This window comes from Phocoena sinus, chromosome 20 (genome assembly GCF_008692025.1).
Source record: "Phocoena sinus isolate mPhoSin1 chromosome 20, mPhoSin1.pri, whole genome shotgun sequence".
Classification (NCBI taxonomy): domain Eukaryota; kingdom Metazoa; phylum Chordata; class Mammalia; order Artiodactyla; family Phocoenidae; genus Phocoena; species Phocoena sinus.
Genome location: NC_045782.1, coordinates 7,887,140 through 7,901,158, shown reverse-complemented (window position 1 = coordinate 7,901,158; position 14,019 = coordinate 7,887,140). Strand labels below are relative to the sequence as shown.

The 14,019-nt window shown below is 44.6% G+C and overlaps 1 protein-coding gene across 2 annotated transcripts in view; it reads right to left on the bottom strand.

The window, feature by feature from the left end:
• Positions 1-8,689: 8,689 nt before the first annotated feature.
• PIK3R6 (phosphoinositide-3-kinase regulatory subunit 6) overlaps positions 8,690-14,019 on the bottom strand; it is a 57,718-nt gene continuing 52,388 nt past the window's right edge. The window contains exons 21-22 of one of the 2 annotated variants that reach the window (XR_004347350.1): positions 9,965-10,116; positions 8,690-9,095 (exon numbers count right to left, since the gene is read on the bottom strand). The gene's annotated coding sequence lies outside the window, so the exon portion shown is untranslated. Of the gene's footprint in view, positions 9,096-9,964; positions 10,117-10,457; positions 12,111-14,019 lie in introns of those variants that run through there. The other variant, XR_004347351.1, reaches the window with a different exon arrangement.

Genomic DNA, 14,019 nt, shown 5'->3' with positions numbered 1-14,019 from the left:
TTGCATGTCATTCTCAACGCTTATTGATTCTCCTCCAAGCCATTTTCCAATCAGTGGTTTTCCCTTTCTCTTGTGACACCTTTCTCTTTCTCTGTCAATACCCTCCCCTTCTCATTCCTTGAAACTTGACTGACATTCCACCCTCTAACTTGACATTCATTTTCGTTAATAACTCTCTCTTGTCGGGTGTTCCCCCCATTATGTCTCTATATCACCTTGGAAACTGTGTGGTCTTAAAATATCTCAATGTCTCTTACCTGCCGCCTCTGCGTGTACTGCATGGAATCACAGAATTTTAGAGCTAGGACAACTTGAGATCATTTGTTCCAAACTTCTCATTACAGAGAAGAAAAGAATGGAGGCTTGGAGATTAAAATTCATCTTCAGCCACAACACATGAGGCTGACTTCAGGTTTCCCACAAGATTGCAAACCAGGAGAGGTTCTTTGCTCCTGTCCTGAGATGCTGCAGAGATGGGAGGGAGGTTGAGGGATACCAGAACCGAACATAAAAACTAAGAAGAAAACCCTAGGGAAACAGAAAGTGGTTGGATTTCTCTCTCTCTCTCTCTCTAATGGTAGCCTAGAGCAGAAGAGGGCCAGATACCAAAAAAAAAAAAAAGTTGGGGGGGCTCGGACCATGCCATTTCTCTCCTTTACATTGCTGGGAAGATCACTGCACACCCTATTTCCACTGTTTGGCAAGAAAATAGCATTAACCCAGTGCCAATGTGATACCAGCCCGGAGCAGTGAGGTGAGGGGGAGGCAGCCTTGGAGTAGATACAGGGGCACCCAGGCTGGACACACTTAAATGTTCCCTCTTTCAAGGGACAGAGAGTTGCAAGAGGGAGGCAGCCCCTGGAAAAGAGCAATGTCTGGGGAGGAGGTTCTGGAAGATTTACTGAGAAAGAATATTGCCTGGTTGGGAGAGGGAAGGGGGAGTGGTTGCTTTCAGACAGCAACACAGAGACTCTCTGACTGCCCAAGTACACACCGCCAGGCCAAGTTCATTGGTGGTTCCAAGGACACATGAGTTCAGAGGGGAAAATAATGGGATGTCTGAGGAGGGTAACTGTTATAAAAGAAAGGCAACAGACAGAAGAACCTGTTTTCCTGTACCAAGGGAAAGAGAACGAATGGATTAAAGGAATAAGCATTTAAAATAAACATAACAAATATACTCAGAGAGAGGAGGGAAGATATCAGAAACATGAAGCTGGAAGCAAGCATAAAGGATGAACGAACTCAGAGGACGTGCTGGATACGAAAACTGAGAGAAGTACTTAATGGATGCATTGAAGAGCAGATGCATATAGACAAAGAGCAATTAGTAGGTGGAAGACCATTTTTAGCAACTCTCCCAGAAGGCATCAGAAAGATATGGAAAATAAGCTAAGATACAGAGGATTGAAGTAAAAAATAGAAAATCTAAAGTAGTAATGGAAATTTCATAAGAAGAAAAAAATGTGGGGAGGGGGAAGGGTAAGCTGTGACAAAGCGAGAGAGTGGCATGGACATATAAACACTACCAAACGTAAAATAGATAGCTAGTGGGAAGCAGGCGCATAGCACAGGGAGATCAGCTCGGTGCTTTGTGACCACCTAGAGGGGTGGGATAGGGAGGGTGGGAGGGAGGGAGACGCAAGAGGGAAGAGATATGGGAACATATGTATATGTATAACTGATTCACTTTGTTATAAAGCAGAAACTAACACACCATTGTAAAGCAATTATACTCCAATAAAGATGTAAAAAAAAAAAAAGAAGAAAAAAAATGGAGAGGGATGAAATATTTGAAGAAAAAAAATGACCAAGAATTTCCAGAAGAGACCTCAAATTGAAAAAAGTTCATATCTAAGAAGGAGAAAACAAAAAACAAACAAAACCAAAAAATCAACCACACCTAGACATAGTACAACAAAACTAATTCTTTTCATCAAATTTGGGAAGATTTCAGTCATTATGTTTAAAAATATTCTTTTTTTTCTTTATTTTTCTCTTCTCCTTCTGGGACTCCTATTATGCGTGTGTTAGTATGCTTAATGATATCCTATAGGTCTCTGAGGCTGTGTTCATTTTTATTCCTTAGATTGGATCATTTCTATTAACCTACCTTCAAGTTGCTGATTCTTTCCTCTTACAGCCCAGATTTGCTATTGAGACCCTTTAGCAAAGTTTTCATTTCAGTAACTATGCTTTTTAACTCCAGAATTTCTATTTGATTCCTTTTTGTAATTTCTGTTTTTGTTGTTGTTATTGATAGTCTCTATGTGGTGAGACATTGTTGTCATACTTTAATTCTTTAGGCATGGTATTCTTTAGGTCTTTAAACATATTTGTAGTAGCTGGTTTAAAGTCTTTGTCTACTAAATTAAACATTTGTGCCCCCTCAGGGATATTTTCTGCCGGCTGTTTACTTTAATTATGTGGCAAATTTTTCTGTTTCTTTGCATGTCTTGTAAATTTTTGTCAAAAATTAGATATTTAAAATAATATATTGTAACAACTTGAAATCAGATTCTTTCTCCCCAGATTTGTTGTTGTTGCTGTTTTTTTGTTATTGTTTTTCTAGTTGCTGCTTGTTAGTGACTTTCCTCAATTAATTCTATAGATTCTGTATTCCCTGAAGGGTATAGCACTTGAGTTCTCTGTTACGCATCCCCCCCCACTCTTTTCTTAACTTCGTATTTTAAAGTCTGGTTTCCTGGGCTTCCCTGGTGGCGCAGTGGTTGAGAGTCCGCCTGCCGATGCAGGGGACACGGGTTCGTGCCCCGGTCCGGGAAAGATCCCACATGCCGCGGAGCGGCTGGGCCTGTGAGCCATGGCCGCTGAGCCTGCGCGTCCGGAGCCTGTGCTCCGCAACGGGAGAGGCCACAACAGTGAGAGGCCCGCGTACTGAAAAAAAAAAAAAATAAATAAAGTCTGGTTTCCTAGGGTTCACTCCTGGTTCAGTATAATTTAGCGGTAAGCCGATGATCGGTCTAAAGATTTCGCTAAACGCCTTGCTTGTATGTCTTCTACCCTATGACAAGGAGATCTGTGTCTGAAGACACACATTCAAACTTCAGGCAGTTAACAGAACAGACTTAGCTTTCACTTCCTGAGTACACAGGGCCTAAAGGTCAGTCAGAGGTGAGTGCCTGCAGCCTTTTTCCAAAGGCCTTTCCTAACCACGTGCCTGTGCACAGCCTTCTAGATCCCTAGGAATAGGGTGGAGCTTTTCAAAGTTCCCTGTGGTTTTCTAGTTCTCCAGGGCTTACTTTAAAACTTCTGCTGTTGTTGGCCAGGCTTCTGTTTGTTCCAACCAAAATCACAACCTTAGGCTGCTGAGATATTATTAGAAGATTGCTATTGTTTTCGGTAATGCCCTAGGAATACCACCTTCCCTCCCCCGCCACCCCCAGCTGTGAGTCAAGTCGAATAGCCATAACACCTTGGGAATGGAGATTTTTCGGGTAGCTTCTAACTTGGAAAAAATATTGACTGGGCTCTAGGAATGGGCTTTTAACAGAACTCCAAGAGAAATCAGACTTCTCCATCAGCTTTGAGACTGCTAACTTTTCATGGCTACTGGCCCACCAAGCTGGGGAGGGACAGAGGGCTGGACACGACTGTCTTGTTGAAGTTCAGTAGTTTCTCTTGGATAGATAATTTTCAGTTCAGTCAGTGGCTTTGGTACATTTCTAGAGTACTCAAATGGTTGACTTCAGTTGTATTGCCAGTGTTTTTGTTATTTTTATGGGAGAGTGGTTCACCAAGATCCTCACTTCACTGTTCTAGAAGTTGATCTCCCTTGAAACCATTTTTTTTTTAAGTACCTCAGGCTGCCCTGGTGGCGCAGTGGTTGAGAGTCCCCCTGCCGATGCAGGGGACACGGGTTCGTGCCCCGGTCCGGGAAGATCCCACATGCCGCGGAGCGGCTGAGCCCGTGAGCCATGGCCGCTGAGCCTGCGCGTCCGGAGCCTGTGCCCCGCAACGGGAGAGGCCACAACAGTGAGAGGCCCGCGTACCGCAAAAAAAAAAAAAAAAAAAAATTAACAAGACCAAACACAGGTCCTTTAGAAACACTAAATGCAAACTTCAGAGAAGAGTAACTAAGCAAAAAGGACTGTGCTCAGCTGAGTGCGGGGTTCCCTTGCTCACGCTTGTTGCCTTACGGCTGCGAGATGGCTGTTTCTCCTCTCAGGAAAGGGGAAGAAGAGGGGATGAAGCTTACGCAGGAGGTGGAACCTGTGTCTGGGAAAGTTTTTGCTTTCCCCACCTGCAAGGGTATCTGGGAAGCTAAACATGTCACTGGAACACAGTTGCTGCCAGGAACACGATTTGGGTGAAGAAGAGAGAAGAATGGATATTGGGTAGGCAAGCAGAGGTTTCTGCCTCAATAATTATACACCAATACATCTGAAAACTTGGGTAAAAAGGATAAATTTCTAGAAAAATGCAAATTTCATATGACCAAATAGAAAACTAAGTGTATATACACTTGGATGTACAGAAAAACCCCTGTTCTACTGACCTTCAAGCACAACCAGTTTTTACCATTTATTGAGGTTTGTCTTATACAAGTTGTTCCATACAATAGAAAACATAAGAGAGAGGGAGAGCTGCTTTACTTATTTTAGAGGCTAGTATAACCATAATGACAAAACTGATTAAGGAAAGTGAAAGAAAACAAAGTGAACATTAATGCAAAATTAATTAATTAACGAATCAATTAAATATTGGGCAGTCAAATCCAATGGTGTGTTTTTAAAAAACATAACTTATCAGGATCAGATAGGGGTTATCTAAGATTTCATGGTTAGTTAAAAACCCAAAGTATTGATATATTGATGTAAAATTCATCACACAAATGGAGTAGAGAAGAAAAATCACCTCATCTTCTCCATACATGCAGGAAATTCTTGACATAGTTTATGATGAAATGTTAGAAAACTAGGGAAAAAAGGGAGTTTCTTTAACTTAATAAAACCTTCAGCAAACATCATACTTAAACCTTTAGATACATTCTTTTCAAGGTCTGGAACAAAACAAATATGGTTATTTAACCATAACTATTAGTATGGCATTAGAAGGCCTCACTAACCAAGACAATGAACCTCATCACCACCATCACCACTGACAACAAAATGTTCAAGTGTCAACAGGGTAAAGACAAAACTGATATTAGTTGCAGATGACATGCTCTTTTACATAGCAAACCCAACGGAGTCAAGAGACAGAGAACTAAAAAGAGGGTTCAGCAAGATAACTGGAGATGGTGCCCCGCATACAATAACCAATAGGGTTTGTTTTGACAGCAGTAGTCAATACCAATTGAAAATATAAGAGAAAGTAAAATTACCTTTCACAATAGTATCGGAAACTATCAAGCATTTATGATCTTATATAATGAAAGCTACATAAGATCTTTTTGAAGTAAAATTTAAAACTTTATTAAAGGATATAAAAGAGACCTGAACAAACGGAGAGATATACCATATTCATGGATAATGTGACTTAGCAATTGTAAAGACGCCAAATTCCTCCAAATTAATGTACAAATTCAATGTAATTCCAATAAAAATTCCAGACTTTGGGCGGAGATGGTGCAAACGAACTCCAGATTTATAAGGGGAAATGAAACTTGGAAAAGAAGAGCAAAGAGGAAGGACACACTGAATACTGAGACATATTACAAAGCCAAGTGCTAAAAACAGTGTGACATTGTGCAGGAATAAATAGATTAAAGAAAGGAAACAGAGAACTCAAAGGCAGGTCTAGGTATACAGAGGCAGTACCATAAATCAGTGGAGGAAAAGGTGGGCTGTTTGATATATGGTATTTTAACAATTGGCTAGATGGAGAAATATAAAGGTGGGTGCCTATCTTAAGCATATGTGAAGGAAACCCCAAATGGATTAAAGACCTTAATGTGAGAGACTAAAACTGTGGATCTAATATTGAAAAATGTAAGACATATCTTTGTAACCTGGTAGTCAGGGGTAGTAGATACTTAAATACGATCCTCAAAACAGATTGTAAGGGGAAAAATTTTTAAGTTTGATTACATCACAAATCAAAGCTTCCTGTTCAAAAAAGGACACCAAAGTTAAAAGATGGTGACAGACTGAACAGAGATATTTGCTGCATGAAAATCAACAAAGGATGAATATCTAGAATGTAGAAGACATTCCTACAGAACAAGAAGAAAAAAGACAGGATTATTAGGGAAATGCAAATCAAAACTACAATGTGGTATCACTTCACACCGGTCAGGATGGCTATCGTCAAAAAGTCTACAAACAATAAATGCTGGAGAGGGTGTGGAGAAAAGGGGACTCTCCTACACTGTTGGTGGGAATGTAAATTGATACAGCCACTATGGAGAACAGTATGGAGGTTCCTTAAAAAACTAAAAATAGAGCTACTGTATGATCTAGCAATCCCACTCCTGGGGATATATCCACAGAAAACCATAATTCAAAAAGATACATGCACCCCAATGTTCATTGTAGCACTACTTACAATAGCCAAGACATGAAAGCAACCTAAATGTCCATCAACAGAGGAACAGATAAAGAAGTTGTGGTACATATATACAATGGAGTATTACTCAGCCATGTAAAGGAATGAAATCATGTCACTTGCTGCAACATGGATGGAGCTAGAGATTATCATACTAAGTGAAGCCAGTCAGACAGAGAAAGACAAATATCATACCCTATCACTTATATGTGGAATATATGTGGAATCTTAAAAAAAAGGACACAAATGGACTTATTTACAAATCAGAAACGAACTCACAGACTCAGAAAACAAACTTCTGGTTACCAAAGGGGAGAGGTGGCAGGGAAGGGATTAATTAAGAGGTTGGGATTAACATATACACATTATTATGAAATAGATAAGCAACAAGGACCTGCTGTGTAGCACAGGGAACTCTATTCAATACTCTGTAATAACCTATATGGGAAAAGGATCTGAAAAAGAATAGATATATGTGTACATGTAACTGAATCACTTTGCTGTACATCTGAAACTAACACAACATTGTAAGTCAACTATAGTCCAATATAAAATAAAAATTTTTTGAGAAAAGAAAAAAGACAGGACACCAGACAGAACACTTTACAAAGTATATTGTGGAAATATGAGCTGTGAGCTTCGAACGCTTTGATTTAACCTTGGCTAAAATTATAGTTGGAACCAAAGGTCACAGACGACAACTTGAATATCTTGGAAGGAAAATACTTTTGAAAATGCAAGGCATGATCCTGGCTCACAGCCCTGGAGATAAGTGTAGCCGGGCTGTGAGTCCCCTGAAATCCTTTCATTTCCCAAACAGTTCAAAGTGCTCACAGCGTGGAGAAGAATGGCTCTCCTGGCCCTACAATTGCTTGGGCCTTGCTAAGTCTTTTGGTAGCTGGAGAACAAAGTAGCAGCTTCTTTGCTGAAGGAAGGAGGCAATATCCACCCCACCCCCAGGGGAACCTCAAGCTCTCTTAGCGCCAAAGGTGCAGAGCTGGGACCCCTACTCCCTACCCTAGAACCCTCAGCACCAAGAGCTAAACTCAGGAAGAGACAGAGCCTTCCTCCATTAGACCTGCCTCTTTTTTTATTTTTATTTATTTAATTTATTTATTTTTGGCTGCGTAGGGTCTTCGTCGCTGCGCGCGGGCTTTCTCTAGTTGCGCTGAGCAGGGGTACTCTTCATTGCGGTGCGCGGGCTTCTCATTGCGGTGGCTTCTCCCGTTGCAGAGCACGGGCTCTAGGTGCAAGGCCTTCAGTAGCTGTGGCTCGCGGGCTCTAGAGCGCAGGCTCAGTAGTTGTGGCGCACGGACTTAGTTGCTCCGCGGCATGTGGGATCTTCCCGGACCAGGGCTCGAACCCGTGTCCTCTGCATTGACAGGGGAATTCTTAACCACTGAGCCACCAGGGCAGCCCCGGCCTGCCTCTTTTTAAAAAAAAATTTTTTTAATTGTGGTGAAACATAAAATTGACCATCTCAAACATCTGTAAGAATACAATTCAGTAGCGTTAAATCCATTCACGTGGTTGTGCAACCAACCTCCAGACTCCTTCATCTTGGAAAACTAAAACCCTAAAACCCTATACCCACCAACTAAAACCCAAAACACCACCTCCCATTTCCCCCTGCCCCCAGCCCTGGTAACAACCGTTCTACTTTCGGTCTGTATGAGTTTGACCACTGTAGGTACCTCATGTTGTCACCAAGCCAGGTTTGTTTGCCCGACGTGCAGCGAGCCAAACGCTGAGACGCTGAGGTTTGCACCAGAGAAAGGGTTTATTCACGAGGCCGGAGACGGAAGAACTGATCTAAGCTCCACCTCCTTGAAGGTAAGGGCCTCGAGGTATTTATGGGATAAAGAAGCAGGGTGGTCTGAGGTGTGGGGAGCGTGGGGAAAGGGGATTGGAACTAAGAAAAAGGTGAGGCAGTCATCCTTCTGTGCTGGTGCAGGTGCAGCTAAGTTACAGGCTTCCTCATGAGACGTATGTTCAGAAACAGGCAGTATTTTTCGTTTCCTCTAACAGTGTACAAGGGTTCCGATTTCTCCGTATCTTTGTCAACACCTGTTATTTTCTGGGTTTTTTGTTTCTGGTCTTTTGTTTTTTTGATAGCAGCCATCCACAATGGGTATCTCATCACGGTTTCGGTTTGCATTTCCCTAATGATTATAGACGTGGAGCATCTTTTCATGTGTTTGTTGGCCATTTGTATATACTCTTAGGAGAAATGTCTATGCAAGTCCTTTGCCTATATTTATAATTGGGTTGTTTGTTTTTTTGTTGTTAAGTTGTAGGAGTTCGTTCTTTATACTGGATCTTAACCCCTTGTCTGATGTAGGATTTGCAAATATTCTCTCCCATTCCATAGGTTGCCTTTTGCTCTGTTGATTGTATGCTTTGATGCTACACGTGCCTGTTTGCAAACTTTGTCCTCCACCTGTAAACCCCATCATGTTTCCATTGGTGGACGTCATGATGCTGGTGGTGGGCCCCAGTTTGGATGTAGTAATGGTACCCGGTATTTCTTCTCTCCTCTCCCAGGTCACCTTGCTTAGATTCCTTTGATTGTAGTAAGGCAAAGATTTCTGGGCACCAAGTAATACAGAAGAGTTCATTTTAAAAAATGGTTTTGTTTTCTAAATGCTTCTTTAGTCTCTATCCAAGAAAATGCCAAGCATATTCATATATTACCCCCTCTGTGGAAGACAGTGTTTCTTTAAATGTCCTGAGCCCCCGAGCTGGTCTGGCTCACCAGCCCCTGGGACAGACACAGCCAGGTAGGTTTGCTGCCCACAACTGGCATGGTGGCAGCTGTTGTGAGGGGGGAAGCATTCAGATCCCTCTCACAACTTTCCTTAGAAATGGTGGTCCTCCGTGGCCAGTATTTATGGCAGGTTCAGTAGTGACACCACCCAACCATAGTTCTCTCATCTAATTCACCCCATGGAGGGCAAGCATTTCACTATTCTCCAATGGAAACCTTGAAAGCCTCTACAACCTCCAAGCAAAAGATTCTCTCCTGGGACTTCCCTGGTGGCGCAGTGGTTAATAATCCACCTGCCAATACAGGGGACGGACACGGGTTCGAGCCCTGGTCCGGGAAAATCCCACATGCCACGGAGCAACTAAGCCCGCATGCCACAACTACTGAGCCTGCGCTCTAGAGCCCGCGAGCCACAACTACTGAGCCCACGTGCCATAACTACTGAAGCCTGCGAGCCTAGAGCCCGTGCTCCACAACTAGAGAAGCCACGGCAATGAGAAGCCCATGCACCGCAACAAAGAGTAGCCCCCGCTCGCCCTAACTAGAGAAAGCCTGCGCACAGCAATGAAGACTCAACACAGCCAAAACTAACTAACTAACTAAATTAATTAATTAAAAAAAAAAAAGATTCTCTCCTTACTGGAAGTCTAGTCTCTTTTCTGGGAAAAGGGCACACAGGTTTTAATATACCTTGTGAAGAACAATAGAAAGCGGCAGTCTGTCGATGCCATCTGCTTCCGGAGAGAAAGGAAGAGGTCGTATCACGGCGGTATCAGAGGGTCTCAGGATTTTCCCAAAGGTGACAAATCCTCCCATCTTTTTCCATCGGTAGGGGGTGAAGGCTGGTGAAAACAGAATAATTGGTAAACGCTGGTGAGGCCCTCACTGCAGGCACCCAAATATAAACAGGTGAGACTCGAGGGGCAGCCAGGGTTGGAGGGATGGGGGCTGAGAAGCAGGAGGTGATACTATTCCTATCCAGGCTCTGACCCCATATGGCCCCCATCAGCCCTGGGACCTTCAAGTGGTACATGCAGCCATTTGTCCTGTTTCTTTCACACTTACAGGGACTCCCACCCACCCTGACCAAGACCAAAGCAGCATAAGGGTAGCTTGTCTCCTCAGGAAGAAATACCAGCGGCTGCTCTGAGCTGGCAGGGCCGCTGGTACCCGTGTCTCTTACCTGCCAAGTCCGCTGCAAACCCTGCAGCATCCCCGCTCCCAAGTCCTTCTCCCGGAGGAGTCCTATCTCTCACTCAAAGCCAGCTCAACAGTGGCACCTGATCCTCGTTGTTGTTGTTGTTGTTTTCCCCCTGTAGTTCCCAGCTTCAAGATCTAAAGGGTCCTCGGGGAGCTGGCCTCACCCTGAACTGGAGCTTTGGGAAGGACCCGGGCCCATGTTTGCCAAAGGAAGCCAGGCGGGTGTTTCGCCGTGTGTTTGGTGCCCCCTGGTGGAACACTTCTGCATTGCGAGCCGACTCCCTTCTTCCCTTCCGGTCCTGGTTTGTTCTCCGCGGTCCCAGCTCATGGCCCTCAGCTTATGGCCCTCGCACTCCATGTGGAGGTAGAAAATGGCCTCTCTGGCCCGAGAGGATGCCTTCATCCCTGGCACAGGGTAGAGGGGATGCAGGAGTCCAAGGTTGCAGCCTATGATGGTTGACATGTGCAGAGCTGGAATTCGGATGCCGCTAGGAGGGAGCTCCCTGCGCCAAAGGTGCCTGCCTGGGGCTCCCCCTTCCACCGCAGACCCCCAACCACAGGCTCGCAATTCCAGCCCCCAGGGACTGCCCCTCGGGTTCATCCCATCACTCCCCTGGAGCCCTGGTTTTGAGGGCAGAGGGTCAGTCTAGGGCTGGGACTTGGGGCTCCATGTGGCCACGCTGCACAGCAGACCAGGGGCTCAGTGCCAGGTTCAGAGAAGGAAATAAACAGTCATTCAGTACATCCCTCGGGTTCCAGGACGCCATGCCGTTCTGCCGGGTGAGAAGGGCCGAGGCTCAAAGGAATGGAACATGTCCAGTCAAACGGCACAATTTGGAAGATCATGGAGGCCAAGGCCCTTGTTTTTCAGACTTGGAAGGTGAGACCTTGGAAGGGTAAGTGGTTTGCCCGAGGGGTCACATCTTAAGCTTCATTTCTGTAACAGAAGGCACCTCACCACATCACCCTCCCATCACAGATCACAGGCTCCCAGGGTCCAGAGGAACTGCAGTCCAGTCCAAACTCATGTCTCCAAGCTATTCCCCAACCAGACTTGAAAAGAGAGTCAGGTTTCCTGAACATTGCTCTGGAAAAGCCCTCTGATTTTGGAAATGTCTTCTGCTCTGCCCCACATCACAAGTATCACCAAACACCCATATCCCTGGTCTCGGTGGCAGTCATCCATTGTGGAAGGGACCTAGCAGGCTTAGGAGTAATGTCTTTTCTGTGTTGTCTTTCATTTTTATGATATAGGCACTGGTTTTCTGTCATTCTGGACTCTGCCATTTCTACAGACTTTTTCCCTCATCACATGGGTTCAAAATTGCAAAATCATCTGTGATCCTTGATATCTCCTTCTTCCCTAACCTCCACATCGTTAGTCAATCAATAACCAAGGGCTATATTGTTGATTCCATCTCTGAAACTCCCTTGCATACTGCACTAGTCTTCTCCGGCTGCCATAATAAAACACCATGGGCTGGGTGGTTTAAACCACAGACATTTATTTTCTCACAGTTCTGGAGGCTAGAAGTCCGTGGTCAAATTGCTGGCGAATTCAGTTTCTGGTGAGGCCTCTCTTCCTGGCTTGGAGACAGTGGCCTTCTTGATGTGTCCTCACGTGGCCTTTCTTGCACTGGTGGAGAGAGAGGGAGAGAGAGAGAGAAAGAAAGAGGGAGGGAGAGATGGAGGGAGGGAGGGAGAGGGAGAGAAAGCTCTCAGGTGTCTCCTTTTCCTCTTATAAAGACACCAATCCCATCGGATTAGGGCCCCACCCTATGACCTCATTTAACCCTGGTTACCTCCCAAATGCCCTATCTCCAAATACCATCACACTGGCAGTTAGGGTTTCAACATATGACTTTGGAGGGGACACAATTCAATCCGTGGCACATATATTGTCACATCATTAGATCATCACATGCTTCTGGGATGCAGCCCCCCTCCTGCCCAGGCAATTGCAATGGTCTGTCCAAAACAGACGTCCCAGCCCTGATGGAGCTCCCACAACCCAGACCCATTGTTCACAGTGCAACCCGCAAGAGAGAGTCTAAACTTTCAGTGCCTCTCAGCTGGCTGGTAAAATCTTCACTTCCGTGAAGCAGCGTGAATATTCAGAGGAAGGACCATGAGATTGGCAGTGGTCAGATCTGGGTTCAAGCTACGTTCCACCATCCAATGGTCATGACCCTGAGCAGCTAAGTCGGTTAACCTCTCTGAGCCTCAGTTGCCCCTGCTGTAAAATGAGCATTTGTGTGGTGAGAATTATGAGCGTGACATGTGCAGGTGTCAGGCGCAGAGCGGGTGGGCGTGGTTGAACCTGTGTGAATTCCCTTTCCCTTAGGGTGATATTGAGGGTGTCCACAATCTGACTCCAACCCATGTCTCCAGCCTATTTTCCACAACTCCTCATACAAAATCCACAAGCAAGTTTAGTGTCTTGTCCCCGCCATGCCCCTGCCTGGTTATCACCCGCTACCCTTGTAGAACAGCCTCTCCACTTATCTGAGCCAGTTTCAACACACAGCTTGAGCAGATGGGCCCAAACAGATCTGGTTTTGAGTTTTAACCTTCTGAGCCTTAGCTGCTTCACCTGTAAAATGAGTGGATGCTCTGACTTAATGAGATAGCTTTGTAGCACAGATACCCTCGATTCTTGCCAGTCTGGGTGTGGGAGCCCAGATGTGTCCCTGAGTCACAAAGGTCACACAGAAAACTACCAACATCGGTGTTTTCCAAGCCTCTTCTAGGGAACACTAGCTCTGAAAGATACTGATTTGTGTACCTGGAAGAAGGTTGTGATACGTGTTATGTCAGGGGGATTACAGGGCCAACAAAGTTAAACAAATTTGTTGGTTATAGGGCTTTCCAGAATCTTTCATTGCTAATACGTATTGTAAGTTTCTAAGAGGTGACGTCATTTACATAATTTCTTAAATTGTTTGGCACTGAATTCTTTTTTAATGCCCCCACCCCCCTCCCTGCTAGGATCAAGTTTTCTGCAAACTCACCTGGGAAATGAAGGTTTAAGTAAGGCTGAGCAGAAAGGTTAATGGCTCATCCAATATTTACTTTCCTCTTAGCCGGAACTAAGATGTGTTAGAACTCAGTATCTCTGATAGCCATGAGGCTGTGAGCTAAGGATTTCATTTGCTTTTAACTTTATGACGCTGAACTGATCTAGTGGCTGGTTACTAGCGGAAAAGTCACACCACTGAGGTCTAAGTCTTTGTGACCCGATCCTTCCTTCAATATGCAGGCCTATTTCATCATCTCCATGAGCTTTTCGCCCAGCATTCAACCATCACGCCTGCCCCACACTTTCTGAAACACTGTTTGAACTTCTCACTTGACATTCAGCTTGTCTTGTTCTGTGTATGTGTTTTCTGTTGGGCCTGCTGGCTGCCCCTTGTCCCTTGGTTCCTGGAAGGCAGCCTCTAAATCCTTGGAATTTCCTGACTTATAAGAGTGTCTTTGTTATTTTTGGTGGGTCTCTCTGGACCACACCTGTGTTTATGCTAATGCGTGACTCCTGGAGGGCCCCT